This window comes from Paramormyrops kingsleyae, chromosome 5 (assembly GCF_048594095.1).
Source record: "Paramormyrops kingsleyae isolate MSU_618 chromosome 5, PKINGS_0.4, whole genome shotgun sequence".
Lineage (NCBI taxonomy): Eukaryota > Metazoa > Chordata > Actinopteri > Osteoglossiformes > Mormyridae > Paramormyrops > Paramormyrops kingsleyae.
In genome coordinates, this window is record NC_132801.1 from 29,679,094 (window position 1) to 29,692,267 (window position 13,174).

The 13,174-nt window shown below is 40.0% G+C and overlaps 1 long non-coding RNA gene across 2 annotated transcripts; it reads left to right on the plus strand.

Moving 5' to 3' along the window:
- Nucleotides 1–1,936: 1,936 nt before the first annotated feature.
- Nucleotides 1,937–4,070, plus strand: LOC111845499 (uncharacterized). 2 transcript variants are annotated; one of them, XR_002838627.2, is made up of 4 exons: nucleotides 1,937–2,390; nucleotides 2,762–2,780; nucleotides 3,035–3,477; nucleotides 3,618–4,070. It is a non-coding gene; the product is annotated as an uncharacterized lncRNA (long non-coding RNA). The 2 variants fall into 2 exon arrangements; XR_002838628.2 differs by lacking the exon at nucleotides 3,035–3,477.
- The last annotated feature ends 9,104 nt before the right edge of the window (nucleotides 4,071–13,174 follow it).

A 13,174-nucleotide genomic window follows, 5' to 3' on the forward strand; every position in this document is an offset into this window, starting at 1 on the left:
GAAAGGACATGGCAGGGAATGATCTCCTGACACTTATTCATTCATAATGTAGGGTGACCAGATAATCCATGTCAGGGAGGACACTCTGAGCTAGGACAGGAATTGTAAATTACCATTTCAATTAAACGGACCTGGATTTCACTTGATCACTGAGTTCTTGCTGTGTGCTGATTAGTCAGTCTCCTATAATCATGCATGTGTCACTAATGCTAATGTGAAACAGCTGGATGAGTCTTTCAGTCAAGGAAACAAACCAGTCAAAGCACAAGAAGAGCTAAACTATTTAGCCGAGCACAGGAGCCTTTCAATTAGAAAGTAGTTTGTAAAATACGAAGTAGCTCAAAGTGTCCTCCCTGACATGGATTGTCTGGTCACCCTACATAATGTCCCCATGAAAGTGCATTAAAATTTCAAGCTAATCGCAGATTGCTTCTTACACTTCTGACCTCTAACAGAATTTAGCTAGTAAGTGAAGGTTTGGCTGCAGTATGGTAAGGGAAATTAGTCAAATACAAAAACACGAGACAGAAATGAAGAGGTCATGTAGGAATATCTCATCCACTCGAGAAATAAATGTCTGGTCAGAGCTACTAATGAAAATTAACATAATAATAAATAAAATTAGTTTTTTTTGTTTTTTTTTTATAAAAATAATTTTTAAAAAATCAGTGTAAAACTGACCTTTTATTAATTACACCGTTCACTTTGAATCTTGTACAAAATTTTGGGACATTAAGAAAAAATGGTTAACATTGATGGAGCTGAGCTCTGTGAAGGTGCAATTTGGACATAAGGAGGTGGAGCTGAGCTCTGTGAAGGTGCAATTTGGACATAAGGAGGTGGAGCTGAGCTCTGTGAAGGTACAATTTGGACATAAGGAGGTGGAGCTGAGCTCTGTGAAGGTGCAATTTGGACATAAGGAGGTGGAGCTGAGCTCTGTGAAGGTGCAATTTGGACATAAGGAGGCGGAAATGGGCTCTGCCAGGGTCCATCTATATTTAAACTAAGGGCATTTTTGGACATCTCTGGTTAGAAATAGCCAATCTGCATAAATGGATGTTTGATTAAAAACTAATAAAATAATTGTTGTAAGGTGTCACCCCCAGCTGCCTGTTGTCTGTTCCCACGTTATTCATGCATATGAATTCCTCCAAGTCCTGTGTTCCTCAGATTCATCATTAATTTTGTCTCCTGGTGTTATTCATGTGTTGCTTTCCTTTGTCGTCCCTGTTTAGTTTTCCCATCATCCTGATTATTTTCAGTTTTGTATTTTTCGTATTTATAGATACCCTCATCACATCCGTTCCCGCGTCCTTCGTCGCATCCCAAACCACACATTAGTAATCTAATGAAATATGTTCGTTGAACCATAATAAAACATGTCAGTTATACTACCCAGCCTAAATGTGAACAATTTAAAAAAATAATTCATAAAAACATACCTTTTTAAAACATTCATAAATGTATTTACAGGTAATAGTCAATAAAACATGACGCTATGGAGCTAAATATATGGTTATAATCATTAAAACGTGTCATTATCCAACTAAATATGCATATGTTTTAGTCAATAAAACATTTCACTCTCAAGCTATATGAGCATTAATAATCTAATTAAACATGTCTATAGTAAAACATCAGTTATAAAATCCAGCTAAATGTGAACAATTAAAAAAAAATCATAAAACATATTTTTAAAACACTCTTAAATGTCTTTCATGTAATAATGTATTATTTCAGTAATAATCAATAAAACGTGAAGCTAATTATATATAATGTGATTGTCACGCCCGGCTCGTACGATCTTCTTGTGTGCCACGCCCCCCTCGTTAACCTCCTGTGAAATCCCGATGTTATCTGCTGTTCCTTGTTTCCGTCATTAGTCCTGTGTATTTAAATCCACGTCAGCGTATGTTTTCCCAGTCTTGTTATTGAAGTCTGTACCGTGTCTTCGTGATTTGTCTGCAATAAACCCCTTAGTTGTCTTGGGATTTCTGTCTGCCTGACCCTGATTCCCCGCTCCATGCTCGCCGTCGGTCTGACAGTGATAATCGATAAAATATATCGCTATCGTGCTGAATTTAATTATGCTAATAAAACGCACCCGGGGATGAGATTCCGCATGACAGTTGTCATTCAAGTTCTCTGCATCTCAGGACCACATTTTTGGTTTTCTGCATTTTCTGTTTGATTTTACACTTCAGAGCTGCAAGATTTTGTTTTTGTGATTCCTTTTCTTAGCCTATAACTTGTCAGATTTAAGATAGTCAAAGTGTAAGTGAATGAAGACAAAATCCATCTAGCTCCGACTTCCTTAAATCCAACAAGTTACCCAGCCAAGCAAGAACCTGCTTTGTGGAACACAGAGCTTCTGCACCTCAGGACAACAGGTTTATGCTTTTTTTTTTGCATTTTCTGTTTGTGTGTTTTGCACTTAAGAGCTGCAAATTTTTGTTATTGTATTTTCTTTTTTGTTTTCGTGTTGTGCACTTCAGGGATCTTTCAAAACATAAAATGTCTTGCTTAGCCGGATAACTTGTGGGATTTAAGATACCCCAGTCTATCTTCGTTCACTTACAGTTAGCCCAGACTGTGTTAAATCCTGCTTTCTGAAACAGGCCCCAGGGCTGCAAGTTTTTGTGTTTGTTTGTTGCATCTGCACTTCAGGACCATGGGTTTTTGTTTTGTATGCTGATCTACACTTCAGGGCTTAAAGTTTTTGTTTTTGCTTTTTCTTTTTGTTTTTCTCTTTTCACTTCAGGGCCACCGAACGTACATGGGTAAGGAAATATTACGCTTTTATTTTCACATGCCTCCATTTTTACCTCTAAAAATGTATTTATTCCATGGAAATATGAGGCTGAACATTATCAAGTGCAGTAACGTAATGTCAAATAATGGGAAAATTGTTTAATTGTATTATTTATTTTGTGCTTATATGCATTGGACTCTGGAGAATCTACATATTTATGCACCACACCGGCTTAGAATTTACAATTTATTTTTCTTTTAATTTATTTTTTATTCTTTGCAGTGAGAGCTAAAATTAATAAATGTGAAACACACCACCTACTGGATGGAATGCCACTTTCCAAGGACACTGAGAATGCCACATCAGCAGATCAACGCAGTAGATGTCGTATTGGAAAAAGGCCTCTTTCTGTGCGCCTGCATCGTTTGCAGTCACAGCCAGACGAGAGCCCCGGGGTGCTGCTAGGTCACCTCAATTATCAGTCTTGATATGCTAGCAGTAAGAATAACACTCCAGGGATCATCCTTTGGCGATAACACAAGAAAACAGGCTAGAATACTAAAAACACAGGTCCTCTTTTCTCCCCAGAATTAGCATTTCCCAATCTCTTGCCACAGAAGCGAAACAAACAAAAATATTCTTGATGGGAAAAAAAAAATCTCATTAAACTATGAGGTGGATGCAAATAGGAGCACCATCGAATGTGGAGGAACCAATATGACAGGGTGAGGAGGGCCATTACCCCAGAATGCTTTTTCTCCGTCACTATTAGCTAAACCAATTTCTCGCAGCCACTCGCCAATGTTCCAGACTCATCACGACTTGCCCTGTCTTGTTTTCGAATGCGTTCATTTCTTACTCATAGGGCACCTGGCTTAAGATGACAGAAACAAGTTGCGTCAGGCCCTTCGGCAGGCATCCCGACAGGTGCATTCAGTGGGGACGACATCCATTTCTTTCCTTCAAGTCAAGACCCATCTGTCTCATCTTGGGCTTATTTAATCAGCTGTAAAAGGTTGGACCACAGATACACACAGACACATTTAATTTATTTATCGCAGTCTGAATTCATTTACAATTGCATGAATGACCCTGGCCAGAGGTTACAAGATGAAAGGATAGATATTTGATGGATGGATTGAAGGATAGATATGTTAAGAATGAACAAGGAAGTTCCTATAATGTCCACTTTTATAATGTTACTTTGTATTTGCTAGTAATGAAGGTTCATCTAACTGATATTAGACAGCCTGGTCAGCATGTCTGTATACATCTAAGGATGTAGCAACTTTGCAATAAATGTTACATATCAATCATACATATTAGTGGTGTATTATCAAGAAAAAAACATGAATTCCTGACACATTTAAATATGTTTTTTTGTACATTGTTTGTAGATCCTTAATGGCAATTTCACTGACTACTGTCACTAATTACTATGTCTGTATTCCTTATTCATCCATCATTTAGTTTCTTTTTAAATATCAAAAAAAATGTTATTGGTGTTTGAAAAAAAGTTTAATATTATTCTGATCAGTGTTTACACATGCAGAGATTGTTGGGGGATGTTTGTATTCGGTCTCCTGAATTATGGAGTCAGAACAAAATTGAAAAATTTTGATTAGACATAAATCCAAAGGAAGCATGAGGAAAAAAAGCCTCTGCTGTCAGCAGTGATGGGCAGTAACATGTTACTAGTAACGCGTTACAGTAATTAGATTACTTTTTAAGTAACGGAGTAATCTAACGGCGTTACATTTTAGAAGGCAGTAATCAGATTATAGTTACTACCTGACTAACGCGTCGTTACTATTGTGTTGCACTGAAGACGTCAGATTAGCCAGTTTTATGCAAAAATAATAATAATGAAATACAGTTGCAAAAATCATCAAGCAACCGCGCGCGGCGCTACGTAACGTCATCAATCCGAGACGCAGCCACACAAACACTGCAGCATAGAGAGACCACCGGAGGGAGAAAAGGGCGCTTTTTACTCGTGGAAATACAAACATTATTTTAAATTTGTTGAAACTAAGGGCAAAAACATAATTGTACAGTGTGTCTTATGTGCGGGAGACAAAAGATTTTCAACCGCTAAGAGTTCAAATCTATCTAAACATCTCAAAGGACAACACAGTGCTGTTAGGCTAGTGGAGAAAGCGGGGTCAGTCCCCGACACAGACTCGGATTCATCTTTTCCTGCAACTAAACAGCTCAGACTAGACTTTTCAAGTCAACTGGTGAGTGGGGAAAACTTGAAAAACTTGTTGCTGCTTACATAGTCGAGGAAATGCTTCCCATATCCACAGTGGACTCGCCGTCTTTTCGCGGTTTAATCGACAAAATACCCACACGGAATAATGCACGGCTGCCTCAGAGAAAAACATTTTCTAACTATTTAGATAAGGAATATGCTACAATGGAGGCCAATCTGAGGGCCGCACTGCAGGCGGTAAACTTTGTGTCGACTACTGCGGACATTTGGACATCTCATAATAAAAGCTATATGGGGGTTACTATACACTGGTTCAATCCATGCACTTTACAGCGCAAGAAAGCAGCTCTCGCATGTAAGAGAATAAGGGGCAGGCACACATATGATGTCATTGCTTCAGAGTTGGAACAAATTCATTCTTCATCTGGGGTGCTCAACAAAGTTGTCGCCACTGTAACAGACAATGGCTCAAATTTTGTTAAAGCATTTAAAACATACCAACATGTTAGTGAGTCAGACGATGATGAAGAAGAGGCTGAGGAAGGCATAACCTTCACTGATATCACAGAAGCCCCCTCCACTGTGAACGAGAAGGACAACCAGCGGACACTCCCCCCACACTACCGCTGTGCATCACATACTCTCAACCTAGTTTCTACCAGTGATGTTGAAAAATTCATAACTGAAAATACAAACACTAGAGCTGTATATAGGGTTAGCATTGCTAAATGCACAGCTATTTGGACCAAAGCAAGTAGATCAACAGCTGCATCAGAGCATGTAGAAGATGTCAACCAAAGAAAGCTCCTGGTGCCAGCATCCACAAGGTGGAATTCTTATTTTGAGGCTGTTTCCAGGATTACAGAAATTCCCATGAATGATCTGAATACACTGTGCAACAAGTTAGAAGTCAAGTGCTTTAATGAAAAAGAGAACCAGTTCCTGATGGAATACTGCACTTCAATGAAGCCCCTGACAGCTGCACTGGACATCCTGCAAGGGGATAACTGCTCCTATGGTGCCCTTATTCCAACACTGGAAGTCCTGATGACAAAGACTCTAAGCACTAAAGATACACTCTCCAGGATGACAGCTGGCCTGCCAGATGTCATTGTAAAGGTATGTCCCATGCATTATCTAATTACTTGTAGGCAAAATATATATATAAAAAAAACATTTATATTCAGTAATTTTTAGCAATAGTAAAGATATAGCTAAATATATTAAATATTTCTTTGAAATGTATATTTTCAGGCCATTCAGTCTCGTTTTGCTGATGTTCTTGAGAACAAGGATGCCCTCCTGGCTGCTGTTAGCTGTCCACGGTTCAAGCTTCGCTGGGTGAGGGATGACAGAAGACAGCGGCTGAAGGAGCTCCTCATTGCAGAGTGTGGTACAGTTCCTCCAGTAGATGGTAAGACTGTGACAGTACCTACTCACTGGGTTAAACCAGGTGGGGGCATGGACTTCTACGAGTTTGGGCCAGACACTGATGAGTCCTACACTGCAGAACAAGAAGTCATGGACTATTTGCGATGTGGGGGATATGAGCTTCATACTCATAACCAATTCCCAAACATCAAAAATGTTTTCTTGAAGTACAACACCCCAACACCATCTAGTGCACTAAATTGCTCTTTAGTTTAGGTGGGATAGTTCTCACACCAAGGAGAAATAGGTTGTCTGACCGGAGATTTGAGATGCTTCTTTTGATGCGATACAACCACTGTTTTTCATCCTCCAATCCCATTGACCCAGAAAATTAAGGAGAGGCAAGTTCAAAATGCTTTACGAAGCACAGGTTATGTTAGTTGTGTTGGAAGGTTTATGTTGGAAATTCTTGACATTCTCCCTAAAACTTTCTAGTGCTGTCACGCCCACGGGGGCGGGACCCGACGGGGGCAGCACCTCCGTCCCCAATCAACCTCCTTTATAAACCGAGCGGGCACAACACTTCCTCGCGAAGTATTGAGCTGATGTGTGGAAGCTGTACTGAGCGTGATTCTTGTCTTTCGTATGCCCTTCTCTCCCAGCCCTGTCTGTTCGCCGAGTGTATCATCCTCACCTTTTTGCCTTCCCTCTTCAGACCCGCTCCCGACCTTAGCCTCCCTGTCCTGCTGAGCCCGGCGTCTCCTGTCCCCCCTTCCTCGTGTGCCCCGTTCCTGTGCCTTCTCGTCGGACGGACTTCCTGGTTAACGAACCCTGCACCCGAACCTCGACTACGAATCCTGCGCGTCCCCTCTTGGTACCTCGTCCTCGGCTCCCCGCCTCCGAGATCGGAGTCGTCTCCACGACTCTGCGCCACTGCAGAGAGGACCGGTCTCCTAGGCGACCCGGCGACGCTCCGTTGTTTGTTCCCCGCGGCCCCAGTAAACGATTTCGTCCCTGCATACCTGGATCCGTGTTTCCTTTCGTGCCCGATTGTGACAAGTGCTGCCTTAAGAATTTTTTTTTTTGTTATAAAATATGATTTACTATGCAGTAGCATTGTTTACACATTCTAACTGGAAGAAAGAAATTCAGGACTTTTTATTGTGACTTTGCAAAAACAGTGCAAAAGAGTTGTATTTATTTGATTTAAAACAAAGATGCATTTTATTTTTTATTAAATATTCAACTTAGAAAGTTGATTGCTTGTTTTGGCCTTGTTCAAGATGCCAATAAAGTGTTAACTAGACCCCTGTTGTTGTTTCTTTAAGAACTAAATTGCTGGTGGTATGAAGTGGATTTAAGTATTGTGGAAATACGTGGCCGTCACAAAAAGTAACTAAAAGTAATCCATTGGATTACTTTTTATGGAAGTAATCATAAATCAGTAATTAGATTACTTTTGAACTGAGTAATTAGTAATCAGTAATCAGATTACTTTCCCGGAGTAACTTGCCCATCACTGGCTGTCAGTTATCACTTATCAGTTTAGTTTAACATTTAGCGTTTCCAGTTATTGTTTTGGTATTCGGTAATAAGTCTGGTTGGTTTTGTGACTCAAAGTGAATTCTTAATGAAGTCTTATAATGTGGAGTTCCACACCTTAGCCCTGAGGAGATACCATCACAGACTTCCTGTTTCCATGATGAGTGAGTGAATAGCCCTTCGGTCATGTATATGTTACATTGTAGGAACCAAATGTTATTTTGACAATGTGAGGGCAATTTTTTCAGTCCCCATAACTCATCTTCATAGAAACGTACTTTTAATAAAAATCTATGAATGCAATCAAAAAAGAGTTTTCCCCTTAGAAATCAATGTAGAGTCCGAACAAAGATATAATTGCAAACCTGTGTGCGTGTGCGAGCATGTGTGCGTGTGTGTGTGTGTGTAGTTTGCATGTTCTCCATGTGATGAGCAGATAAAATGGTGTCCCTAAATTGCTGGTGGTGTCATTGTATGTGTGATGTATGCTGATGTGTACTCTGTGATGTGCACAGTGTGATGTGTACTCTGTGATGTGCACAATGTGATGTGCCCTGGGTGTTACCTGCCATGTGCCTGCAAAGGACACACTCCTGGCTTCCCTTGACCCTGCACTGGATAAGTGGCTGCGAGTTGCATGGATGGATGCTTCCTCGTGAAATGCTCTAAAATTCATTGCCAGTTATCAGAATGAAGGAAACCAGAGAATTCTCTGTAGGTGGCAGATAACAGTTTATCAACCTCTATAGACCAGGAGATGGCTTCACGAATTAATGAAACATTTATTGTTGTGTCAATCAGTAGAAAACCTCACCGCACGTTTACTGACAGCCTAGAATTGGGCTGCATACTCTAAAGAAGCCTGATCTTTGTACCTCCAACAGAGGATGATGACAGCTAAATGACAGACTGAAGAAGCCAACTGACAGTCACACATGCCTCAGCCAAAGACACAGCACCAAGAACAACACACACAGTGGTTCAACTACCAGTGGGTTTGACGTCATATATACCCACATCATTGTGTATTCTGTCCAGTGACTTGACCACTAGCTCAGTGTATGATGTAAAGTGTAATGAGGCACATCTCTTATCAATCTGCCATTCAAAGCGGGACACAGAATTGATGACAAGCAGAATAAGATGAAGTGGCAACAATGATTTAGTCAGGAAAAGGTCAGGGAGTGACCTTATCCTATTAAAAACTCAGCATTCCTTATAGACAAAAAGTGTGGCCACTTTAGTGACTCACATGGCTGATGCAATAGTTGAAGAAATGCCAGGTTCTCTGATGCCCCCTTAAGGTCAACAGGTTCACAAGGAGGGTTTTCAATGGAGATGATAAAGTCTTTTCACAATCTTGTGTTGGGGAGAAGATGACAGGTTGACAAGCTCCCTTGACAAGGTGCTTTATAATGTAAGCTGGATTTAACATGGGAATCCTGACAAGCCACCTCTAAGCATTTCTGATGATGTCACCCAAGAAAGACCTTTTGTAGAGGTGAGAGGATGATGAATCTTCCTGCTGGGATACTTGATGCCATGGCAGAGAAATATCACCCCTGAAGACCACTATTGCCTTTGGGTTCAGGAGCATCCTAGTGAAATGTGTTACCTGTGAAAGGATTTAATGGGAAATAGAGAGGAGTGTGAACGTGGACTAAAGCACAATGTGGCTGTTCCTTGGGGCTGAGACCCAACAGAGCTTAAAAACCCAAAATCTTAAAGAAACAAAATGTATAATGGGGGAAAAGGTCCATTTAAGAAAATGTACAACATAAAACAGTGAAAAAAACAAACATGAACAACCAAAAACCCATTGGCTGAAAGAGAGTCTTTTCACAAATAGGCCTTTTACGGGACACTCTGCACATGCACCAGTGTCCCAGGGCAGGACTATAATTCTCTCATTTATTGCCCAGTGGCTGTGAAGAAGGTTAGTGTTTACACGTTCCCAGCCCTGCCTCCCTTCATTACACTGACAGGCGGTGGCGCTTCTCTTACTTATCTTGTTGACAGAAACATCTGTCACCATGGCAATGTGAGGGAATGGCAGTTGATTGGTGGCCCTTTCTCACTGTAGCAATGTATGTACAGTCTTCTGAGGAGTTTTCAGGGTCCTCAAGCTTGTCAGATTCACTATTTTTATTTTGCTTTTTCATGGTTAACAAATGCATGAATGTATTAATATTATGATTATCAATGCTGCGCTGTATTCAAGGGTTATTAAGGAAACGGGAATTTATTTGATCCAGATATCTGAGTGCATCTAAAAAGTCAAAATCTGTAACGGGCTTGCACTTGCTATTACATTCAGTGCATTTAGTGTTTCGCAGCCAATTTCAGGTCAGTGATTTTAGAGAGGCTTTCACATTTCATCAGTGACTTTATCCAAAGGTCTTACCAAAACCGTTTATACACTGGAAATAACATACTACACCATAACAGACCTAATGTGAAAGCATGAAAAGTATATTACAGTCATAAAACAAAGCCTTGGAATTACTAGTCCTTACAAGTTTTCTCGTTCTGCTGTGGGTCTTTCAAAGCAAATTACCTGTTTATTTGTAAATAAATTGAGTCATACAGCACAAGTGATTAAAATAATTAGCTCATTCGTGAAAAAAAGCGAGATGATGAACATGAAACTAAGTTGGATTCATCACATGAGCAGCTCTTTCCATCAAGTCAAAAAAATGATTCCCAAATAGTATATTTGTTACAGCAGAGGACTTACAAAACTGCTCATTGCCCTCCAGTTGAACAACCCTCCGGTTATTTGCATTAAAAATTGCTTTGGCTGCCATTTCATTTAAAACAGTTATGTCATAAAATACTGGACCTGGCTAAACATCAGTTTTATTGGTCAGTAATGACACTGATTTAATGAACATGTGCAGCAATAAAGGAAAAAAATGAATTATTGAAGCAATTAGTGAAGTAATAGCAACAGTCCGACCCTGTTTTACCACTGATTAAAATATAAAAGCTACAAATAAGTTCTGCAAACAGATTAATGTTGGCCTTTATAGAGCTTGGATTGATGTGTAACCTGACTATTGAATACATAGAGACCTCTGGCTGGTGGAGGTCTGGGCGACAAATTGCTCTCCCACAGACTCCAGTGCCGGCTGTGTCAGGAGAGAGGTGCCTCTGTCTCGCCTCTTGTGCTCCGGTGGGCCCTCTCCTCCGGCTCATCCTCAAGGACGAGCTGCGTGGAGGTTAATAGGAGTTACTCTGGGTCACTCGTCTGCTAGATTACATTGTTGAGTCATCGATTGTAGCATCCCTGAGGTTTTCCATTCCGGGCTGGATAACAGCTTGGCAATGACACGTATAATTCCTATTGGACGAAAGCTTTCGGAGTAGTTGTGCAGGGAATGAAAATACTTAGGTGTTCTACTCACAATTGAGACATTACCTGAAAATAACAGTGTTTGGGAGCCTCCCGTGACCTGAGTCGCTGTAGGTGTTAAAGGGCACCAGCATCAATAGACTCTCTCAAAATGACAAAAACTTTTGAATGAAGCAGAAATCCCTAAGCACCGAGCAGCTTCTTTCAAATATCTGCAGAGAGTAGGGTTAGTATGCTAAATTATACAATCTTCCCATCAGGGATGTACCTGAATATAAGCACTATATTAAATAAATTGCCCTGAAATTGAATTCCACTGGAGAGATCAATTTGTTAAAAGTTCTAAAACCTTTTTAACACAATAAAACTGCATTGATTCTAATGTTTGGATTTTTGGATTAGTTTTTAATAAGCACTTAAAATGTTGTTTCCTTTATTATATTTAACAGAAGCACTAATGATAATTTATACAATGCACACTTAAATAGCATTATTTATTACAATGAGCTGCTTATGTCGATTCAGTCTTGGATCATTTCTGAGAATCAGTGCATCCTCAGGTTTAATGAGTAGCTCAGAGAGTAATTTAATATATAAGTTCCCCTTTTCACCACTAGAGTGCTGTGGTGCCTTACAGATTTAAGCAGTGTCTAATTAAATATTTTCAGCTGATTTTTCAACGTGACAGTGTTTTGAGCAAAGCTCACTGCACTGTGACTGTAGACCTACGAGTGTAGGTTTATCGGTATACAGTAGCTGTACTTTAGATTTCATCTCATGCAGTATGTATGTATGGAGTAAAAATGTATCTCATATTACTGACCCTGAAATTTACCCAGTTGGTCCTGGGTCACTAACTTAATGAGTCCACACTGCTCAGCTGGATTTCATTGACTTATATGGTTGGGGCTGAGGGGGGGGGCGGTTGGAGACCAAGCACCACTGAAATGGGAGAAATGACCCAAGACCGGCCATTACTCTGTACTGTCACTCTGCCTTCAAGGGTGCATCTTTTACTGAGTCATTTTGAAATTTACTTTTTTTAATGGAACAGCAATGCAAGACCCTCCTTTTTAATGTAACGTGTCAATTTTCTGCATTCTGTACACTTAAACTGTAAAATTATAATAATTAAAAAAATGTCCATTAACAACTTGATGATAAACATGCATTTTTCTACCTGTTACATAGTTTCTTATGCATTGCTCAAATTATCATCCAAGAGCATCTACTACATTGTACAATTATGCAAATAATTACCTAATCAGTGAAGCATTAGTGATTTCCTGCCATTTATAAGGTTAAATTGATCAAACAGATCAACCTAAAGTGTAAAATGAGATTAAAAGTCAATCTATTATGGTACAAGAAACAATTTGACAAATTAGAATGACTTACTAGAAAGGATTGTATTAGCTGCTGTTGTTCTTTTGTTGTTAAAATATGTTGACGTTTATGCTCCATATTGACATTTGGTCTGTAAACTTTCTATACCATTTAGGTTTAATGCTAACGCCCCAAGAATCTGTCAGCTAAAGTATCATCATTGGCTTCAGGTGGCCCTGTTTCTTAACCATGAAGATGTGCCCTGATATTCAGGCCAAGGCAGGAAGCTAACGAGACCCAGATATCCTGGCACAGCGAGCCAAAGGGCAGCACACATATAAAGCCAAATCACCTCTGTTGTGCTGGGCTGGCATCTTCTGGGAATGCAGACATCCTGATAGGCTTATGCCTGCACGGAGTTGGCCCATGCTCATACAAACCACAGGGGCCTTGAGGTTTGTCATGCTAAAAGGGTGCAAGCTCAGCAGCATTGTTTGTCTTGTAACTAAAGTGCAGAACAAATCCATCCATGCATATAGTACATTTACAAAGCACAATCAGCAGAATCATGCACTGTGATTTACTTAAATCCTTCCTGCAACAGTATTTCGAT